The following is a 20,072-nucleotide window of genomic DNA, read 5'->3' as shown; positions in this document are numbered from 1 at the left end:
ACAAATAGATCATATTTCTCAGCCTGGCATGAAGGCAGAGCTATTAATATTAGTTCTTACATTTATACGATTCCTCTACTTTTTCACAGCTAACAACTGTTGCTACCCGTTTTTGAACAATTTACAGACCAGCTTTAACGTGATACATCACTTAGTTTATTAGACTAGTTATTAGCTTAGCTAGTCATCTTATTTACACTGTGGGGTGTTGTTGTTTCATCCAAACCATTTTTAAGTCCATTAGTTGTTTATTTTTTCAATGTCTGGAATGTTGTGATCCTAGTGGAAACAGATTGTATCAATTATCAGTGCTTTCAAAAGCTAAAATGAAGTGAACTATCCCTTTAATCTCATACATATCAATGATAATCCACTAGCCAACCAAGACAATATCCAGTCAGTTACAGTGAAGTCTCGATTGTTCAACAGCCATTAAGGTGCCTGGAGTATGAGTGGGATGCAATAGCAGGTAGGCCCACGGTTCCCCATCTACAAAAAGGAAGACATGACAAGCCAGTACGTAGACCACAACGTGGTATGAAACCAAAACGTAATTTTCATGCAGATTGCAATTGTTATTTGAGAATACGGGTAAAGTACTTGTTCATATCGCCCTATGTGGACCTTTCTCCTTTATACCTCTCTGGTTCCACTCATCGCCCTGACAACTGGGCTTCCATCACCTACAGGATTAACTCCCAACATGTTCAACAAGATCCAAAAGTGTAAAAACTGTCGAAGAGCCATTTAATCTGCCTATGGAACAAAGCCTTTTGTACAAGGGCTAACCTGACCTTGTCACTCTGAGTTAAACTTCCCGTCTATTCGGCAATATAAAGCCCTTGCCAGGCCTTCTCCCCCTCCCGTCTTCCCTCTCTCCCTCCTCTCTGTCCTTCCTCTCTGTCCCTCCCTCCTGTGTCTGTCCGTCTCTCTCCCTGTGTCCAGGCCTGGACCTGTGTAGCAGCACCAAATGCTGTGTTAATCCCTGTCTCTCTGAGATGGCCAATAGTAAATCCAAGCCCTCAGTAAACCAATCTCCAAGTTTTTTTATCTTGATTTATTAGATTACCAGTCCTGGGTCCCTGAGTCCCTACTACACATACTAATCCTAATCAGAATAGACAAGTATTAGCCCAGTTCAAGGGGAGCTAAACTGTGACTGTGGCCAACTTTCAGTGCAAGGGCAGCTGGGCTTACAGGCTTGGGTGTGTGTTTTATCCCTTTTTCCTTTTACATTAGGACAATGAGTGTGTAATTAAATACATCAATCCTGACACACAAACCCTCAAAAGGCCTAAAAACCACTGAACCCCGTCCATTTTGCAGTTTTTCTCAGTACAATGAATTTACTGAGCCAAGCCCAATCATTTGTATCTTTCTCCAATTTTGAATGTCGAGCAATGCAAATATGAACAGAAAGTCCCAATGAGAACATTTGCAAGAATTAATTTTACATCCGAATGAATTCAAAGCAATGTTGTCAAAGCGGGAGCGAGTGGGGTTAAATACCTCATTCCCTTTGGTCTACAGTGTTCTAGAATTTTAAAAAGCTCTACAGTAATTGAAATACACTTCTTATCTTTGACCTGTCAATATAATACGGCGGAGTGAGGGGACGAAATAAAGAGAAACAGGGGCTTTAAAAACGTGCAAAAGGTTGCATTCACTGGATAGTCTTGAACGCTTCCAAGTCTAAAAGAGACAAACGCTTATGGCCCTATGGGTCCTGGTCAAAAGTAGTGCACTATAAAGGGAATAGGGTGCCATTTGTGATGGACTCAGAGATGCAGATGTACCGTTTTTCAACCAGTCTTGTTGAATGTGAACTGGCATTCGGGGAGGCTGGAATGGGTCCATGTGACACATGAGGCCTGGTCTGGGGAACATTCAGAAGTGTCTGCTGGTACACTAATGCTGCTGGCAGCTGTTAGTCTGCCAAAAAGCAGCAGCAGTAAGGCTATCTTGAAATACTATTGAAAACTGCTAAACCTCATCCTCGCCATGTAAAGTTAAACTACTGCTAGGCGCCAGCACAGTCAATCACTGATCAATCTGTTAAAGTAAAAAATGGAGCAAGAGGCCATGGTCTTAAATCTGCTTTTCATCCTGGGATGGTCACATGGCCAGTTTGAAAAGAAAGTATATACAAATCAGATTTTGTATATATGATGTAGTATCTTGATTTAGTGCACTTCTACGGTCGGCAAGCATGTGTCTGATAAGTACAGCATGAAGATTGTGTGTGTGCGCATGTGCGTGTGCAAACATGTGAGTGTGTGTGTATGGAGGTGGCATCATTACACTACAGAGGTTGCCCCTGCCCCCCTGCCCTGGGGTGATAGAGGGAGCTATGTGAGAAGTGACAGCCATGTCTGCTCCCTGTATGTGTTTGTTTGCCCCAGAAAACGAGACAGCGGCTTCCCTGCAGCCCCCTGGGCATGTTTAGTGTATCTCGACTCCCACCGCATGTCCACCATTTGATACAGAGAGAGGGGACGTCCAGGTGAAATAACTCTATCGACATGGGAGAAACGGATTCTTAAACTTCTTTTGGATGTGTAACGCGAACAGACGTTCATTGATTATTTGTGAGATTTTTGTGCAAAACGCATCACAGTTTTTGCCCTGTGCTAAAAGTGCTCTTGAAAACTTGACTGCTGACATGAACACTTTTTGGGGATTGTATTAACAGTGGACTAATGAACAAAATACAAAAATATAGATTTTGAGTGAACTATTCCTTTAACTGTTCCTAATTCCTAACATACTTTACATAATAACTGATGTGCATAACACCTTATACATCCCCATTCCACAACTTGGTTAATAATAATAATTTGTAAAGAACCGAGGAATCCTTTTTTGGGCTATTCAGAATGCTCTCTTGATGAACACTCCACGAATAATTCTATGTAGAAAGAACCTTCTAGAAAAGGTTCTGGGTAGAACCTTTTACATAGGGTTCTATGTAGAACCTTTTATTTTAGGAAGAAGTTCTAGGAAGAACCCTTCAAGTTTCTAGGTTAGGTATAACCCTCTTTCCAGATTGTACTGTATTATGATATCCAAGTGTTTATAAATAGCAGTCACTGACCACAACATATGTCGATATATGTACACATTTACAAATATCCATGTAGTGCTCACAGTATGTATGCCTGACCAACACTGGGAATGGTTTGGGGTAGCTGTTTAGGTCGTGCCCTTCCACTCAAGTGACACCAAATGTACTTTGAATATTAATTTCCTTAGGTAGACCTTGTGCAGCCTTGTGACCCAATCCATATCTGTTCTGTCCTGTCTGCCCTTCCCAGTCTCTCTCCCCCTTTTCTGTAAGTGGGAGATATTTCACTAGCCTATCAGTTTCCCTTTAGACATGCTGGTCTATGCAGGAAAGGCGCCCATGTAGGGTCACTGATTCTCCTCTGTGAGGCCCCCTCTGAAACAACGGAGTTCAGGCCAGTGGATGAATCTCTCTCTCTCTCTCTCTCACTCTAACTAGAGAGAGCGAGAGAGAGTGTTGGAAAATTAAAAGAAAAATAAGACAAAACATAATTTAAAAATATATAATTATTCTTTGTCTTTAATTTCCTGACGGGTAACTGAGAAAATTATTTGTTTTTAATGACATGAACTGTTCTTAGCGTCGGACTTGTAATCCAATTTGTTGGCATATGTTCTTGAGAGACATCTTAAGCCAAACATCTTAATAATTATTTGTGTGCACAGCCTATATCTAGTCAAATCTACCTTGCTACGAAATAAGAGGAACTTGATCATTTTCCATGAAGGTGTGGAGCAACTGAGTGAGAGAAGGTAAGCAGCTGCTTAAATGTGTGGAAGATAGGATGAGGTTAAAAGGAGTCAATAGAGGCTAAAGAGACAGCAGGTCTAGCATTGACAGAAAGAGTGGCAAGGGACTGCAGTTCAGGACTTCTGGAAACTACACCAAAGTGCCAAAACGAGCGCCACACCAATTGTTGAAAAAAAAGAGAGAGAGTATATGAAAAGAAAGGGAGGGAGGGAGAGAGAGAGGGAAGGAGTGAATGAAAAGAGAGGGAGGAAGAGAACAAGAGAGGGAGGGGGGAGGGTCAATGGAGTGAGAGAGAAAGAGGTGAGGAGAGAAAGAGAGGCAGAGATGTGCCTTATGGAGAGAGCGAGAGAGAAAAAAGAGAGAGGCAGAGGGGCTGGTGGTGGGGTGTAGTTATGGGTAACACAAACGGCCCATGCCTCACTGCTCCAATCAATCTAGCCCCGCAATCAATCCAACTGCCGAGAGCCACGGGCAGGCCCCACTCTCAGGCCTATCAGAAAGCAGCCACTTGTTCCGAGGAGCACCTGACTAATACCCACTACAATGTCACTTCTATATTTGTATCCTGCTAATCTGCTTCTCCCTGGGCTCCAATCATTTCCACTTTCTTGCAAATTTATCACTAGACCGAAAGGCCGGTGCCAGATCCTAAGTGCCTCACCCTTTTAAATTAAACAGTGGCATTTGTGATAAAGCCACTAAATTCCTTATCTAACTGCTCTGGAGAGTATTTCCAGGCAAAGTGTCACTTTTCCTAAACCGGAGCGCTCCTGAGCCCACACACACACTCCCTGCTGAACCCCCGCACTGCCTTTTCTTTCTGCCCTCTGTTCAAAGAAGGAGAATTGGGCCCAAAATAGAATGAAACACAAGTGAGATGTGTTACAGAACAGACCGCTTTTTTTCTGTTGTTGAAGTGAAGGAGTGATAATGGTCAACTGACTCCCACCGGTCGTTTGTTTGGTTCTGACGTTCATATAACTTTTAACTTGCTTGTAACTCGTTCAACTTGGAATAATACAACTTCATTCAAACAAATTATTTGGCTTAAGAGAAGTAGCCTATGACTGAATAATGGTTCATATCTATAAAATGACTGAAAATGTACTGAAAATGTGTCCATAGTTGGATGCAACTTAACACATAACATAGAGGCAAAGGATTGGGGGGAAAAGACTTGTGTTAAATACTCCACTGTGCTTCGCTATCAATATCATGGTATGTTATTCAGTTACGTAACCAGGTGATGCGTTTAGATAAGCCGCAGGCAATGACCGAAGACGCCTTTCTATGTTTCTCTTATAAGTAGTCAAGCTCATGTAATTTGACCTTAACTAATACAATCAAACTCTGAGTAAAAGTGTTTTAAATCCCTCCTTCCAAACAACATATATCGTCTAACTCAGCAGGATATATGTCTAAAAGGTTACATGACACAGTATGTGTCGTCAGTCGGTCAGTAGGTTATGGTGTCCTTCAGAGCCACTGTAACACTGGCTTGTCAATAAATGTATCGTTCACTTGCTTTTCCATTGCAGATTCATTACCTAATATGGCACTGGCTGCATTCTGGGTTATTTTGAGTATGTGTGATAATATTCACTCTCTAACCTTGTCCCTCTCCATAGATTCCAATAGTAGGCGAGGTGGGGGGGCTCTGAGTGTGGCATATTTGTTCAGAAGCCACAGCAGGTCAAAAGGGGCTGCAATTGATTATATGTACATGCCATTACTGTGTACTTTTGGCAAAATTGAATGGAAAATGTCGGTGGAGTAGGTTTGCAGTACAAAGCAAGAGTTGTGTAATATACAACAAAAAGGTTAAGGCTATTGGATCATGTCCAGTCTAGTGCTTTTAATCAAGACAAAGTAGGATTTCTTTTGTTGATACATACCATTGATAACTTGCGGGTCCTTACATTCAGTGAAACGCCGTTTCTCATTTTCAGTGCCAGTACTTTTGTTTTCTTGCCTTCAGTGTTGTTTTTAGCCTTTTCTTCAGTTTCTAATCTCGTTTTGATACTGTGTGATCTGACTTCCTGCTCCTGCCTGTTCCATTGTTTTCCCAATTTTTCGGAGGAATGAGGTTAATACAAACTGTTCCTATGTAGAAGGTCAAAAAACATTGTTATGAAACTCTTCATAAATGAGACTAAAGGTAACAGTATGTGACCAACAACAGGGCATTTCTGTCCCAAAGCAAAACCAGTCAAGTGAATAGTTAGGTAGAAAATACAATGAGCAGTCACTGTGATTAAAAAATCTTCAATTTGACACTCTGTGCTCCTTGCAACCATACTCCCCTTTAATCTTAGTTTCTTGTGTTAATTTATCAGTTTTGGAAAGTTCTCCACCAAAGGACTCCTTGATTATTTAGACAAGACACAGGAGTATTTCCTGGGCCAATAGAGTGAAATCTCTGATGCCTGGCTCTAAGCAGGCAGTATGCTTAATGCTTGACCTATGACCTCTCCTGGGTAATAATGCCTCTGTATCTCCCCTCGCACACATAGCAGGCAGCACAACACAGCCAAATATTCACATGCCTGAGAAGTAGATGCAAAGCACAGGGGAACTATCCCAAACAACCTGGGCTGAAGCAGAAACAATTATTTTGTGTTATGCAACTGCTAATAAAGCCTTTTTTAAAACATTATTAAAGAAAACAAAGCTCTATACGCTATATAACACAACAAAAGTATCATATCCAACATGGCTTTCATGTTTATCTATCACAGGTTTATGATGGATGTTTGTTTTTGTCAAATCTGAGGTGAAAGCAACTACACAAAACAACCAGTCCCTGGCCCTTGCTCAGTGAGGCTTACCGGCACCTTATTCATTCCACTTCAAGCACTGCCCTTGCTACTAAGATATTCCACTCTATTTTCTCTTTTTCTCATTGACATTTTAAGGAGGAAGTCAGAAACTCCAGAGGTCCAATTTGCCCTCTGGTTAAGATTTCTGGAGTTTTCCATTTTGTTCCTTTCTTCACACACACATCTTCCCTCAGCTGTTGCTCCCTTTAGTCACACAAGTTTCACACAATCTGCCCAAATATGCCAGAAAGACGCGAAAACAGCAACTGCAAGCTGATATCTGCATGCAAAAAAAGAAAGGGCTCAGAATAGATAAATAAAATCTCTGTTATCCAGCTGTCCCCTCTAAATCACTCCCAACCCCTTCAGCAAGTGGTCACAAGCCAGGGCAATCCAGACTATTTCAATAGCACAAGAGAACCACAAAAGAGGTTGCTTCTAGATTCCTCAACTGATTGCTTTAGTTTTACAAGTGAAAACTGGGAAGATTAGAGATCTTTTGAACTTAATTACAGTACGCCTTTGTGTCATCCTTCCTGTTGGAGAAATACATGTTTGCTTCTTGGGAATTCCTGGAAAAGAACAAGGACATGGAAAGTAGGAAGTTTGGCTTTATTTTAGCTTGAATGCTATAGTAGTTCTCAGAGCTTAAAGAGGAAGGTGGGAGAGCAGGTTTAAGCCAGAGGAGACACTGTTGTCACGTTGCCATATCTCACATATCAATCGAAGCAGAGAGGGTGAGGGAGAGAGAGAGAGAGAGAAAGCTAGAGAAAGAAAGAGAGGGAGAGGTAGACAGAGATATAGGGAGAGAAACCGATAGAGATATAGACAGATGGATTCAACAAAACATGATGTAGCATACTGTACTGTAAAACGTTCTCATTTTTTCCCCCTGTTTTGTTTTGCAGATACACAGCCTGCCAATGTGATTCTTTTTACAGTGTTGGTGTAGCTGCTTCAGTTTCTGGAAGACAGTCCTCCCCACAATACTTCATCTCTGAGGGCCAGCACAGGGGGAGCATACATTTTGAGTGTTATTTAACATGTGCTGTTAAGGTGATGCCAGATTTCAAACCAGCTGCTAAAATTAGAGCATTCAGCTGTTTTGGAAATTGATCAAATAGGTCCAGAGTGCTCCCAACACAGTTGCCATTGAAAAATAAAAAATAAATATGCAAACTATGCAAATACTTCTGCTTTTTTGTTTGTTACTGTGGAGTCAACACATCATAAAGCGGTGTTAACGTTTAACACCTATACTTAATTTGTTGCGGTGTTGTAATGGTATGAAAATGGTACCACATACAGTACCAGTCAAAAGTTTGGACACACCAACTCATTCAAGGGTTATATGTCAATATGTTTACTATTTTCTACATTGTAGAATAATAGTGAAGACATCAAAACTATGAAATAACACATATGGAATCATGTAGTAACCAAAACAGTGTTAAACAAATCACAATGAAATGTATATTTGAAATTCTTCAAAGTAGCCACCTGCTGCCTTGAGAAGCTTTGCAAACTCTTGGCATTCTCTCAACCAGCATCACCTGGAATGCTTTTCCAACAAAATTCCCACATATGCTCAGCACTTCTTGGCTGCTTTTCCTTCACTCTGCGGTCCAACTCATCCCAAACCATCTCAATTGGGTTGAGGTCGGATGATTGTGGAGGCCAGGTCATCTGATGCAGCACTCCATCACTCTCCTTCTTCGTCAAATATCCCTTACACAGCCTGTAGGTGTGTTGGGTCATTGTCCTGTTGAAAAACAAATGATAGTCCCACTAAGCGCAAACCAGGTGGGATGGCGTATTGCTGCAGAATGCTGTGGTAGCCATGTTGGTGAAGTATGCCTTGAATGCTAAATAAATCACAGACATTGTCACCAGCAAAGCAACCCCACACCATCATACCGCCACCTCCATGTTTCACGGTGGGAACCACACATGCGGAGATCATCCGTTCACCTACTCTGCGTCTCACAAAGACACGGTTGTTAGAACCAAAAATCTCAAATGTGTACTCCTCAGACCAAAGGACAGATTTCCACCTGTCTAATGTCCATTGCTCGTATTTCTTGGCCCAAGTGAGTCTCTTCTTATTGGTGTCCTTTAGTAGTGGTTTCTATGAAGCAATTCGACCATGAAGGCCTGATTTACGCAGTCTCCTCTGAATATGTTGAGATGTGTCTGTTACTTGAACTGTGCGATGCATTTTTTTTGGCTGCAATTTCTGAGGTGCATTTAACTCTCATGAACTTATCCTCTGCAGCAGATGAACTCTGGGTCTTCCTTTCCAGCGGTGGTCCTCATGAGAGCCAGTTTCATCATAGCGCTTGATGGTTTTTGCGACTGCACTTGAAGAAACCTTCAAAGTTCTTAACATTTTCTGGGTTATCTTCTGTATACCACCCCTACCATGTCACAACACAACTGATTGGCTTAAACACATTAAGAAGGAAAGAAATTCCACAAATTAACTTTTAACAAGGAACACCTGTTAATTGAAATGCATTCCAGGTGACTACCTAATGAAGCTGGTTGAGAGAATGCTAAGAGTGTGCACAGCTGTCATCAAGGAAAAGGGTAGTGTAACGGTTTTCTAGGTGTGGTGAAGGAGAGTCAGACCAAAATGCAGCGTGTTGATTGCGATCCATGTTTAATGGAAAAAACACACGTAAACACAAGTCAATACAAAACACTACAAAAACACTACAAAAACAATAAACGTAACGAAAACCGAAAACAGCTCCTTGCAGACTGACATCTCTGGCTGCTTCATGCAGACTGACATCTCTGGCTGCTTCATGCAGACTGACAGCTCTGGCTGCGCTGAACAGACAGGAGACTCCAGCAGCGCTGTAGAGGAAGAAGGCTCTAGCTGCGCTGAACAGGCGGGAGACTCCGGTAGCGCAGGAGAGGAGAAAGGCTCTGATAGCGCTGAACAGGCGGGAGGCTCCGGCAGCGCAGGAGAGGCGAGGCGTACTGTAGGCCTGATGCGTGGTGCTGGCACTGGTGGTACTGGGCCGAGGACACGCACAGGAAGCCTGGTGCGGGGAGCTGCTACCGGAGGGCTGGTGTGTGGAGGTGGCACAGGATGGGCTAGACTGTGAAGGCGTACTGGAGATCTTGAGAGCAGTGTTGGCACAGGACGTGCAAGGCTAGGGATGTGCACAGGAGGCCTGATGCGTGAGGCTGGCACCAACTTCTCCAGCCGACTAACACGCACCTCAGGACGAGTATGGAGCGCTGACCCAGGTGCCATCAAATCCCGACACGTTCCGTCGGGCGAATTCCATGCAAAAAGCACCAAAACAGCAACTCCCTCATTTCTCTCTCCTCCAATTTCCCCATTAACTCCTTCACGGCCTCTGCTTCGCTCACCTCCAACACCGGCTCTGGTTCTGGTCTCCTCCTTGGCTCCTCACGATAAACAGGGAGAGTTGGCTCAGGTCTGACTCCTGACTCTGCCACACTCTCCCTGAGCCCCCCAATACATTTTTGGGGCTGACTCTCAGGCTTCCTTGCCAACCGTGTTCCCTCATATCGCCGGCTCCTCTCTCCGGCTGACTCTGCTCTCCTCGCTGCCTCCACCTGTTCCACCTTTGGGCGGCTACACTCCCCTGGTTTAGCCCAGGGTCCTCTCCCGTCGAGGATTTCCTCCCATGTCCAGAAATGCTTATTTCGTATCTCCTCTTTGGGCTGCTCCTGCCTGTTGACACGCTGCTTGGTCCGTTTACGGTGGGTGATTCTGTAACGGTTTTCTAGGTGTGGTGAAGGAGAGTCGGACCAAAATGCAGCGTGTAGATTGTGATCCATGTTTAATGGAAAAAACACACGTAAATACAAATCAATACAAAACACTGCAAAAACAATAAAAGTAACGAAAACCGAAAACAGCCTATACTTGTGTCAACTAACACAGAACAAGGACATCAGGACACTAAGGACAATCACCCACAACACAACCAAAGAATATGGCTGCCTAAATATGGTTCCCAATCAGAGACAACGATAAATACCTGACTCTGATTGAGAACCACTCCAGACAGCCATAGACTCTGCTAGATCACCCCACTAGCTTCAATCCCACTATATACCAAAACCCCAAGACAAAACACACCACAATACAAAAACCCCATGCCACACCCTGGCCTGACCCAATACATAAAGATAAACACAAAATACTTCGACCAGGGCGTGACAGAACCCCCCCCCCCCAAGGTGCGGACTCCCGAACGCACCTCAAAACAACAGGGAGGGTCCGGGTGGGCGTCTGTCCATGGTGGCTCAAACACTGTCTTAGTCCCTCCTCCTCGCGTCCCTGGATAGTCCACCCTTGCCGCCGACCATGGCCTAGTAGTCCTCACCCAGAACCCCACTGGACTGAGGAGCAGATCGGGACTGAGGGGCAGCTCGGGACTGAGGCAGCTCAGGAGTGAAAGGAAGCTCAGGAGTGAAAGGAAGCTCATGAGTGAAAGGAAGCTCATGAGTGAAAGGAAGCTCAGGAGTGAAAGGAAGCTCAGGAGTGAGAGGAAGCTCAGGAGTGAGAGGAAGCTCAGGCAGGTAGATAGATCTACCAGATCCTGGCTGGCTGGTGGTCTCAGCAGATCTTGGCTGACTGGCAGATCCTGGTGGATCTGGCGGATTCTGGCTGACTGGCGGATCCTGGCCGACTGGCAGATCCTGGCCGACTGACAGTTCTGGTAGATCTGGAAGAGTCTGGTTGACTGGCAGATCTGGAAGAGCCTGGTTGACTGGCAGATCTGGAAGAGCCTGGTTGACTGGCAGATCTGGAAGAATCTGGCTGACTGGCAGATCTGGAAGATTCTGGCTGACTGGCGGATCCTGGCTGACTGGTAGATCCTGGCTGACTGGCGTATCCTGGCTGACTGGCAGATCCTGGCTGACTGGCGGATCCTAGCTGACTGGCAGTTCTGGCGGATCCTGGCATTCTGGCGGATCCTGGCCGACTGGCAGATCCTGGCTGACTGGCAGTTCAGGCAGCGCTGGGCAGACTGGCGGCACTGGCGGCGCTGGGCAGACTGGCGGCACTGGCGGCGCTGGGCAGACTGGGGGCACTGGCGGCGCTGGGCAGACTGGCGGCGCTGGGCAGACTGGGGGCTCTGGCGGCGCTGGGCAGACTGGGGGCTCTGGCGGCGCTGGGCAGACTGGGGGCACTGGCAGCGCTGGGCAGACTGGCGGCGCAGGGCAGACTGGCGGCGCGGGCGGTGCTGGGCAGACTGGCGGCGCTGGGCAGACTGACATCTCTGGCTGCTTCATGCAGACTGACATCTCTGGCTGCTTCATGCAGACTGACAGCTCTGGCTGCTCCATGCAGACTGACATCTCTGGCTGATCCATGCAGACTGACACCTCTGGCTGCTCCATGTGGACTGACAGCTCTGGCGGCTTCTTACAGACTGGCAGCTCCTTGCAGACTGACAGCTCCTTACAGACTGACAGCTCCTTGCAGACTGACAGATCCTTGCAGACTGGCAGCTCCTTGCAGACTGGCAGCTCCTTGCAGACTGACAGCTCCTTGCAGACTGACAGCTGCTCCTTGCAGACTGGCAGCTCCTTGCAGACTGACATCTCTGGCTGCTCCATGTGGGCTGACAGCTCTGGCGGCTTCTTACAGACTGGCAGCTCCTTGCAGACTGACAGCTCCTTGCAGACTGGCAGCTCCTTGCAGACTGGCAGCTCCTTGCAGACTGGCAGCTCCTTGCAGACTGGCAGCTCCTTGCAGACTGACATCTCTGGCTGCTTCATGCAGACTGACATCTCTGGCTGCTTCATGCAGACTGACAGCTCTGGCTGCGCTGAACAGACAGGAGACTCCAGCAGCGCTGTAGAGGAAGAAGGCTCTAGCTGCGCTGAACAGGCGGGAGACTCCGGTAGCGCAGGAGAGGAGAAAGGCTCTGATAGCGCTGAACAGGCGGGAGGCTCCGGCAGCGCAGGAGAGGCGAGGCGTACTGTAGGCCTGATGCGTGGTGCTGGCACTGGTGGTACTGGGCCGAGGACACGCACAGGAAGCCTGGTGCGGGGAGCTGCTACCGGAGGGCTGGTGTGAGGTGGCACAGGATGGGCTAGACTGTGAAGGCGTACTGAGATCTTGAGAGCAGTGTTGGCACAGGACGTGCAAGGCTAGGGATGTGCACAGGAGGCCTGATGCGTGAGGCTGGCACCAACTTCTCCAGCCGACTAACGCGCACCTCAGGACGAGTATGGAGCGCTGACCCAGGTGCCATCAAATCCCGACACGTTCCGTCGGGCGAATTCCATGCAAAAAGCACCAAAACAGCAACTCCCTCATTTCTCTCTCCTCCAATTTCCCCATTAACTCCTTCACGGCCTCTGCTTCGCTCACCTCCAACACCGGCTCTGGTTCTGGTCTCCTCCTTGGCTCCTCACGATAAACAGGGAGAGTTGGCTCAGGTCTGACTCCTGACTCTGCCACACTCTCCCTGAGCCCCCCAATACATTTTTGGGGCTGACTCTCAGGCTTCCTTGCCAACCGTGTTCCCTCATATCGCCGGCTCCTCTCTCCGGCTGACTCTGCTCTCCTCGCTGCCTCCACCTGTTCCACCTTGGGCGGCTACACTCCCTGGTTTAGCCCAGGGTCCTCTCCCGTCGAGGATTTCCTCCCATGTCCAGAAATGCTTATTTCGTATCTCCTCTTGGGCTGCTCCTGCCTGTTGACACGCTGCTTGGTCCGTTTACGGTGGGTGATTCTGTAACGGTTTTCTAGGTGTGGTGAAGGAGAGTCGGACCAAAATGCAGCGTGTAGATTGTGATCCATGTTTAATGGAAAAAACACACGTAAATACAAATCAATACAAAACACTGCAAAAACAATAAAAGTAACGAAAACCGAAAACAGCCTATACTTGTGTCAACTAACACAGAACAAGGACATCAGGACACTAAGGACAATCACCCACAACACAACCAAAGAATATGGCTGCCTAAATATGGACTCTGATTGAGAACCACTCCAGACAGCCATAGACTCTGCTAGATCACCCCACTAGCTACAATCCCACTATATACCAAAACCCCAAGACAAAACACACCACAATACAAAAACCCCATGACACACCCTGGCCTGACCCAATACATAAAGATAAACACAAAATACTTCGACCAGTGCGTGACCAGTGCGTGACTTTGAAGAATCTCAAATATAAAATATATTTTGATTTGTTTAACACTTTTTGCTTACTACATGATTGTGTTATTTCATAGTTTTGATGTCTTCATTATTATTCTACAATGTAGAAAATAGTAAAAAATAAAGACAAACCCTGGAATTAGTAGGTGTGTCCAAATTTTTGAATGGTACTGTATATTTTTCAAACATTTCAGATACCACACAGAGTGAATAGGGCCCTCAGCTTTCTGTAAATTACAATATTCACCTGACAGCCCTTGTTGAGGTGCCTTTTCGCCTGTCTAGAAATGCACTATAAACATGCTGTCACCCTATCCGCCTGCACACAGCTAAGGGGGATGTTAGGGAGTGTGGTAGTCAGACTCACCAAGCCAATAAATCCACAACCAGTCAGGGGATGGTCTCCGAAAGCCCCACAATCAGGCACCAGATAAATTGTATTTTGTGCTGACTGCATTGTCTCCTGCCTCTGTGTTCTGGTAATCTAATGTGTTCAACATGGTCTTGGTCACCTTGACTTTGGTTGCCATAGTACTGAACACAAACATATCCACACCCAGAAATATACCCAATAAGGATTGGGGAAAAATCTCATAATCAAGAGGGCTGAGAGGGAGAGTGAAATATACCGTAAAATACAGTGTACAGGCAACACCTATTTCAATGTGTATGATAGGAAGAGGTTATTAGTGTCACAGACCAGCTAATTAGGATACGGTAATCATTCTACTAAGCTAAGCTATTGTTGATTAAAATAAAATGATAATTGCATGGGCATCAACAAAAAATAAATTGGAAGTTCTTTAGAATAGAGAGCTAGTCTTTGTATTGGGAATGACCTTTAAACACTTTCCTCGAACGCAAAGGAACCAGGCTACAAGAAGGCAGCCGTCCTGTCTAGCTGTCGACCCCAGCAGATGTGACTTCTGAAGAGTTCAAAAGAATTCTGCATGGGGGCAACGCCATTAACATAATCCTCCAGATATATTCCCCTGCAACCTAATCAAATTATTCACAAGTCTAGCCCCTAACCATGTAGACCCCACGATACACAGCCTTTCCATTACCAGCCTCTGTGCCTTAATCGTATCGAACCAACCGATGTGAATTTCCCTTTAGAATGGGCAACAGTCACAGCAAACAAAGCATGGTTGTGTCTGACACACAAAGATTTCAGACAAACAACATATTCCCCTCTCGTCCACTTTGTTTGGCATTTCAAACTATCCTGGGATTACATTTACTTTTCAAGTACAGCGTACACTTTAAGAGAGAATATAATCACTTGCAGACTCATAAACTTACACTCACACATTATGTCAGAGGTTTCAAAGAATGTGGGTGGCTCTTGTGTTTTAAAAGTAGATAATAATGATAATAGTAAACGTTACACGTGATCATCGCTTGAATTAATGAATAAACAAGTTCTCGGAAACACGTAATAAAAAGAAATGTTCCCAATAAACAAACAACTAAAGGCTTCAGAAACACTTCAAAGATACTTCACAAATCATTTAGGAGCAAATTCATACAAGATAAAAAGGTGTTATCTGGCACTTTGCCAAATGTGCCTGTTCCTTTTTCAACCCTCTATATAGCATAGCGTGGGACCAAAAAAATGTATGTGTTCCCAGACATTGTTACTAGCTGACAGGTAGCTAGCTAATCATTAACTAGCTAGCTACTACTAGTTAGTTACTTCTAGCTACGACTACTCGCTAGGTACTAGCTAGCTGGGTTAGCTATGCATTAACCTAATAGCCAGACATTCTTTGATTAATTTAGCAATTAATCTGGAATAAATCTAATAAATTGTGATCACATTTAATTTTGTCAAATAACTTAAAATAATCCAGACCTGAAAACTACATCCAAAATGAAGCAAGACTCTAGCTGACCTGTCAATGAATAATCCAAGATTATTAAAATATGATACCTAATAGTTACAAAAGGAATTAATGCAAATCGTGAGAGCGTTTAAAATGATACAATGATAACCACACTATAAGGAACTCAGATATTGTGTTGTCTTTGGCTTAGCCATGTTAAAGTGTGTAATGCTAAATTATATTGTTTAACCAGCCCGTTGTTGCTTTACGTTTCCACTGCTGCCAGGCGCTAAAGGGTTAATACACCAGGCGACATCCAGCCAAAGTTTACATCCTATGTGCGGTCAATTGTCAATGACTTCTTTTCCCACGTCAAAATAAACTATTTCATGTCTCCAAATATGCAGATCATTTTGCTTAATGAAAGATGCTTGACGTCTCAGATCCAATTAATATGCAAATGCAAGTGAGGATTTATTTGTGACATTCTGAATGGGTGAGAGAAAACAAAAAAGCTTCTTAACAGTAACACTAATTGCTGTGACTGATTGTCACATATCATCATTCACTCTGAATCTCCTAACTACCAAATTCCAGAGAAAATTCTCACTTGCACTGTGTGGATTTATTTACAAAGGGGTAGTATATATATCAAAGTGCCTGGCACAGTACAAAGTATTTTCTTTTTATGACAAGAGTTTAGGAATAAACAACACACCTCCCTCCCTCTCTAATCGTTGTCTAATTCCTACTGCTCTGAGGTGGTGGGGGGAAAATGATACAAAATGTACCCAAGACTTTTGAATCTTCTTTACTGTGCGTTAATTCAATATTGGTGATCTGTATTCACATGGTTATCTAGTAAACTCTAAACATTACCCACATATCTATTGTATCAATAAGTGTCATGAATATATCCATGGATATAAGATTGAGAATGTACTTTATGCTTGTACTTTACGAACACACCATGTGTACTATACATGAATTTCCAATTGACTCAAGCCACTAGATACAGCTATTACCAGGTGTTGATTACATTTTCTGCATCAACTGAGAAAAACTGTGATGCAATAAAATGTGCAAGAGTAAATTGTGATATGGAGTATATTGGAGTATATGCACATAATGAGTAAACTCCTTACTGCTGATGCTAATTTTCTTAAACACTCAATCTCAAGTTTTACCAATAGGGCCTTTAGAAATGAATGCCCATATACCCATATTGTATGCCATGTTAAAATAGATTTTATGGCTTTCGTACATCCATCCAATATCTCAGCTCCTTGCATTGCTAGACTAATGCAATTCATCTCCTACAAGGAAAATGCTTCAATCAATGATGTATTTATTACTGTAAAAATAAAATCACTAATGTAACTCCACTATTAAAATCCTTTAATGGATGGAGCAATGTACTTTGCTGTTTGCATCATCCTCAAGCTTCAATGCCCAAGGCACTATACACGGTATATGGCTTGCATTTCAAGTAATGTAAAGTGTGATTGACATGTAGCTTGAACAGACAAGAATAGTTGAGAATGAGTGCCATAAAAGATAATATAACGTACTACTTTTTTAACGCGTTTATACTTTTGATTAATATAAGGAATAAACAAAAATACAATAGGTGAGCTTAGAAAATTTTAAGAAGAAGAACAGTACACTTGTAAGCCTATAATAATCACTATATCAATCAAATACTGCTAGCCTGGACACTATATAAATCAAGTCCCTCCAATGAAAATAACTTTTAGAAACAGCTAGCTAGACGGAGTACTGTGATAAGTATATCTACAGTGAAAAGTGATTGGCATTACCAATTCTGATTGGGCCCTCCACCAAGAACAGAATATTCAATCGATAGTGACACCTGTTGTTGCTTTTGTCCTGATAACAGATCCCATAAATTGGTGTACAAACTCCTCTGAGCAACTCTCCACCATTTTTCCGTATAAGATCATTGAGAGGCCAAAGAGAAGTGAGGCTACGATGATTTAGTACATCCCAATCGAGAAACACTTCTGGGCCCGTAAAAACAACAATCAGCCTCTTTAGATTAAATATTTTTTAACAACAACATTAAAAAAAAAGATGCTGACTGGCAGTTGGGGTGGGCAAAAAGAAATCATCCACTGACACCCTCCATAATGCTATTAATTCTCCTGTGAAATATTTCTAGCTTTTAGCGCAGCTTTGTAAGTGACAAACCATTCTCATTGGTGCGATATACACAGTACCAGTCAAAAGTTTGGAGACACCTACTCATTCAAGGGTTTTTCTTTATTTTCACTATTTTCTACATTGTATAAAACTAATAACACATATGGAATCATGTAGTAACCAGAAAAGTGTGAAACAAATCAAAATATATTTTACATTTGAGATTCTTCAAAGTAGCCACCCTTTGCCATGATGACAGCTTGGCAAAGGCTTGGCATTCTCTCAACCAGCTTCACCTGGAATGCTTTTCCAACAGTCTCGAAGGAGTTCCCACATATGCTCAGCACTTGTTGGCTGCTTTTCCTTCACTCTGCGATCCAAATCATCCCCAACCATCTCAATTGAGTTGAGGTCGGGTGATTGTGGAGGCCAGGTCATCTGATGCTACACTCCATCACTCTCCTTCTTGGTCAAATAGCCCTTACACAGCCTGGAGATGGGAACCCAGATGGGATGGAGTAACGTGGCAGAATGCTGTGGTAGCCATGCTGGTTAAGTGTTTCTTTTTTATCCTGAAAATGTACCTAGTCCTTAACAATTACAAGCATATCAATAACATGATGCAGCCACCACAATGCTTAAAAATATGGAGAGTGATACTTAGTAATGTGACGTATTGAATTTGCCCCAAACATAGCACTTTGTATTTAGGACAAAAATGTAATTGATTTGCCAAATGTTTTGCTTCAGTCCCTTGTTGCATACAGGACACATGTTTTGGAATATTTATATTCTATACAGGCTTACTTCTTTTCACTCTGTCAATTAGGTTAATATTGTGGAGTAACTACAATGTTGTTGATCCATCCTCAGTTTTCTTCTATCACAGCCATTAAACTCTGTAACTGTTTAAAAGTAACCATTGGCCTCATGGTGAAATCCCTGAGCAGTTTCCTTCCTCTCCAACAACTGAGTTAGGAAGGATGTCTGTATCTTTGTTGTGACAGGTTGTGTTGACACACCATCCAAAGTGTAATTCATAACTACACCATGCTCAAAGGGATATTCAATGTCTATAATAGGTGACCTTCTTTGCAAGGCAATGGAAAACCTCCCTGGTCTTTGTGGTTGAATCTGTGTTTAAAATTCCCTGCTAGACTGAGGGACCTTATAGATAATTGCATGTGTGGGGTACAGAGATTAGGTAGTAACTCAAAAATCATGTTAAACACTATTATTGCACACAGAGTGAGTCCATGCAACTTATTATGTGACTTGCTTAGAAACATTTTTACTCCTGAATTTATTTAGGCTTGCCATAAAAAAATGGGTTAAATACTTAGACTCCTGACATTTCAGCTTTTCATTTTTCATTCATTTGCACAATTTTTGAAAAACACAATTCCACTGACATTATGGGGTATTGTGTGTAGGCCAGTTACAAAACAAATCGCAATTTAACCCATTTTAAATTCAACTTGTAACATAACAAAAAGCGGTAAACATCCATGAGTGTGAATCCTTTCTGAAGGCAGTGTAGATTCAGCCTCGGGCTGATTTTTTATTGAAAGGATGGTCAGGGGGCCAGAACATAAATATGAATATTTATGTCTGCAAATTGACCAGAATCAGACCAAACAGATATAATATTGGACTAAAACATAATCATTTCAAACCTTGCTTACATAAAGAATTTGTTCTTAACTGACTTGCCTAGTTAAATAAAGGTTAACGGTTAAATAAAAAATATATATTTTTGAAATTATTTTTATTTAACCTTTAACATTTATATATATATTTATTAAAATAGGCCACACAAGCTCACAGAACGGGATCGCCAAGTGCAAACTCGCCTGTCCTCAGTTGCAACACTCACCAAACTGCCTCTGGAAGCAACATCAGCACAAGAACTGTTCATCGGGATCTTCATGAAATGGGTTTCCATGGCCGAGCAGCCGCACACACGCGTAAGAACACCATGCGCAATGCCAAGCGTCAGCTGGAGTTTGCCGCTATTGGACTCCGGAGCAATGGAAACGCAAATGCATTCTCTGGAGTGATGAATCACACTTCACAAGCTGGAAGTCCAACGGAAAAATGTGGGTTTGGTGGATGCCAGGAGAACGCTACCTGCCCGAATGCATAGTGCCCACTGTAAAGTTTGGTGGAGGAGGAATAATGGTCTGGGGCTGTTAATTAATGGATTGTTCTGATTTGCTGGTGTTTTTACAGTCTTTTATGTCCAACAATAAGAAAATATATGTATATTC

General features: G+C 43.4%; 1 protein-coding gene across 7 annotated transcripts in view; it reads right to left on the bottom strand.

Annotated features, from left to right (window-relative positions):
* casz1 (castor zinc finger 1) overlaps nucleotides 1-20,072 on the bottom strand; it is a 256,887-nt gene that overhangs the window by 125,544 nt on the left and 111,271 nt on the right. Inside the window, exon 1 of one of the 7 annotated variants that reach the window (XM_052482719.1) lies at nucleotides 14,178-14,281. The exons of the other annotated variants lie outside the window; for them this stretch is intronic. The gene's annotated coding sequence lies outside the window, so the exon portion shown is untranslated. Of the gene's footprint in view, nucleotides 1-14,177; nucleotides 14,282-20,072 lie in introns of those variants that run through there. 7 annotated transcript variants of the gene reach the window in all.

This window comes from Oncorhynchus keta, chromosome 28, assembly GCF_023373465.1.
Source record: "Oncorhynchus keta strain PuntledgeMale-10-30-2019 chromosome 28, Oket_V2, whole genome shotgun sequence".
In the NCBI taxonomy this organism is placed as follows: domain Eukaryota; kingdom Metazoa; phylum Chordata; class Actinopteri; order Salmoniformes; family Salmonidae; genus Oncorhynchus; species Oncorhynchus keta.
The sequence above is the reverse complement of the archived record's forward strand: the minus strand, read 5'-3'. Positions and strand labels throughout refer to the sequence as shown.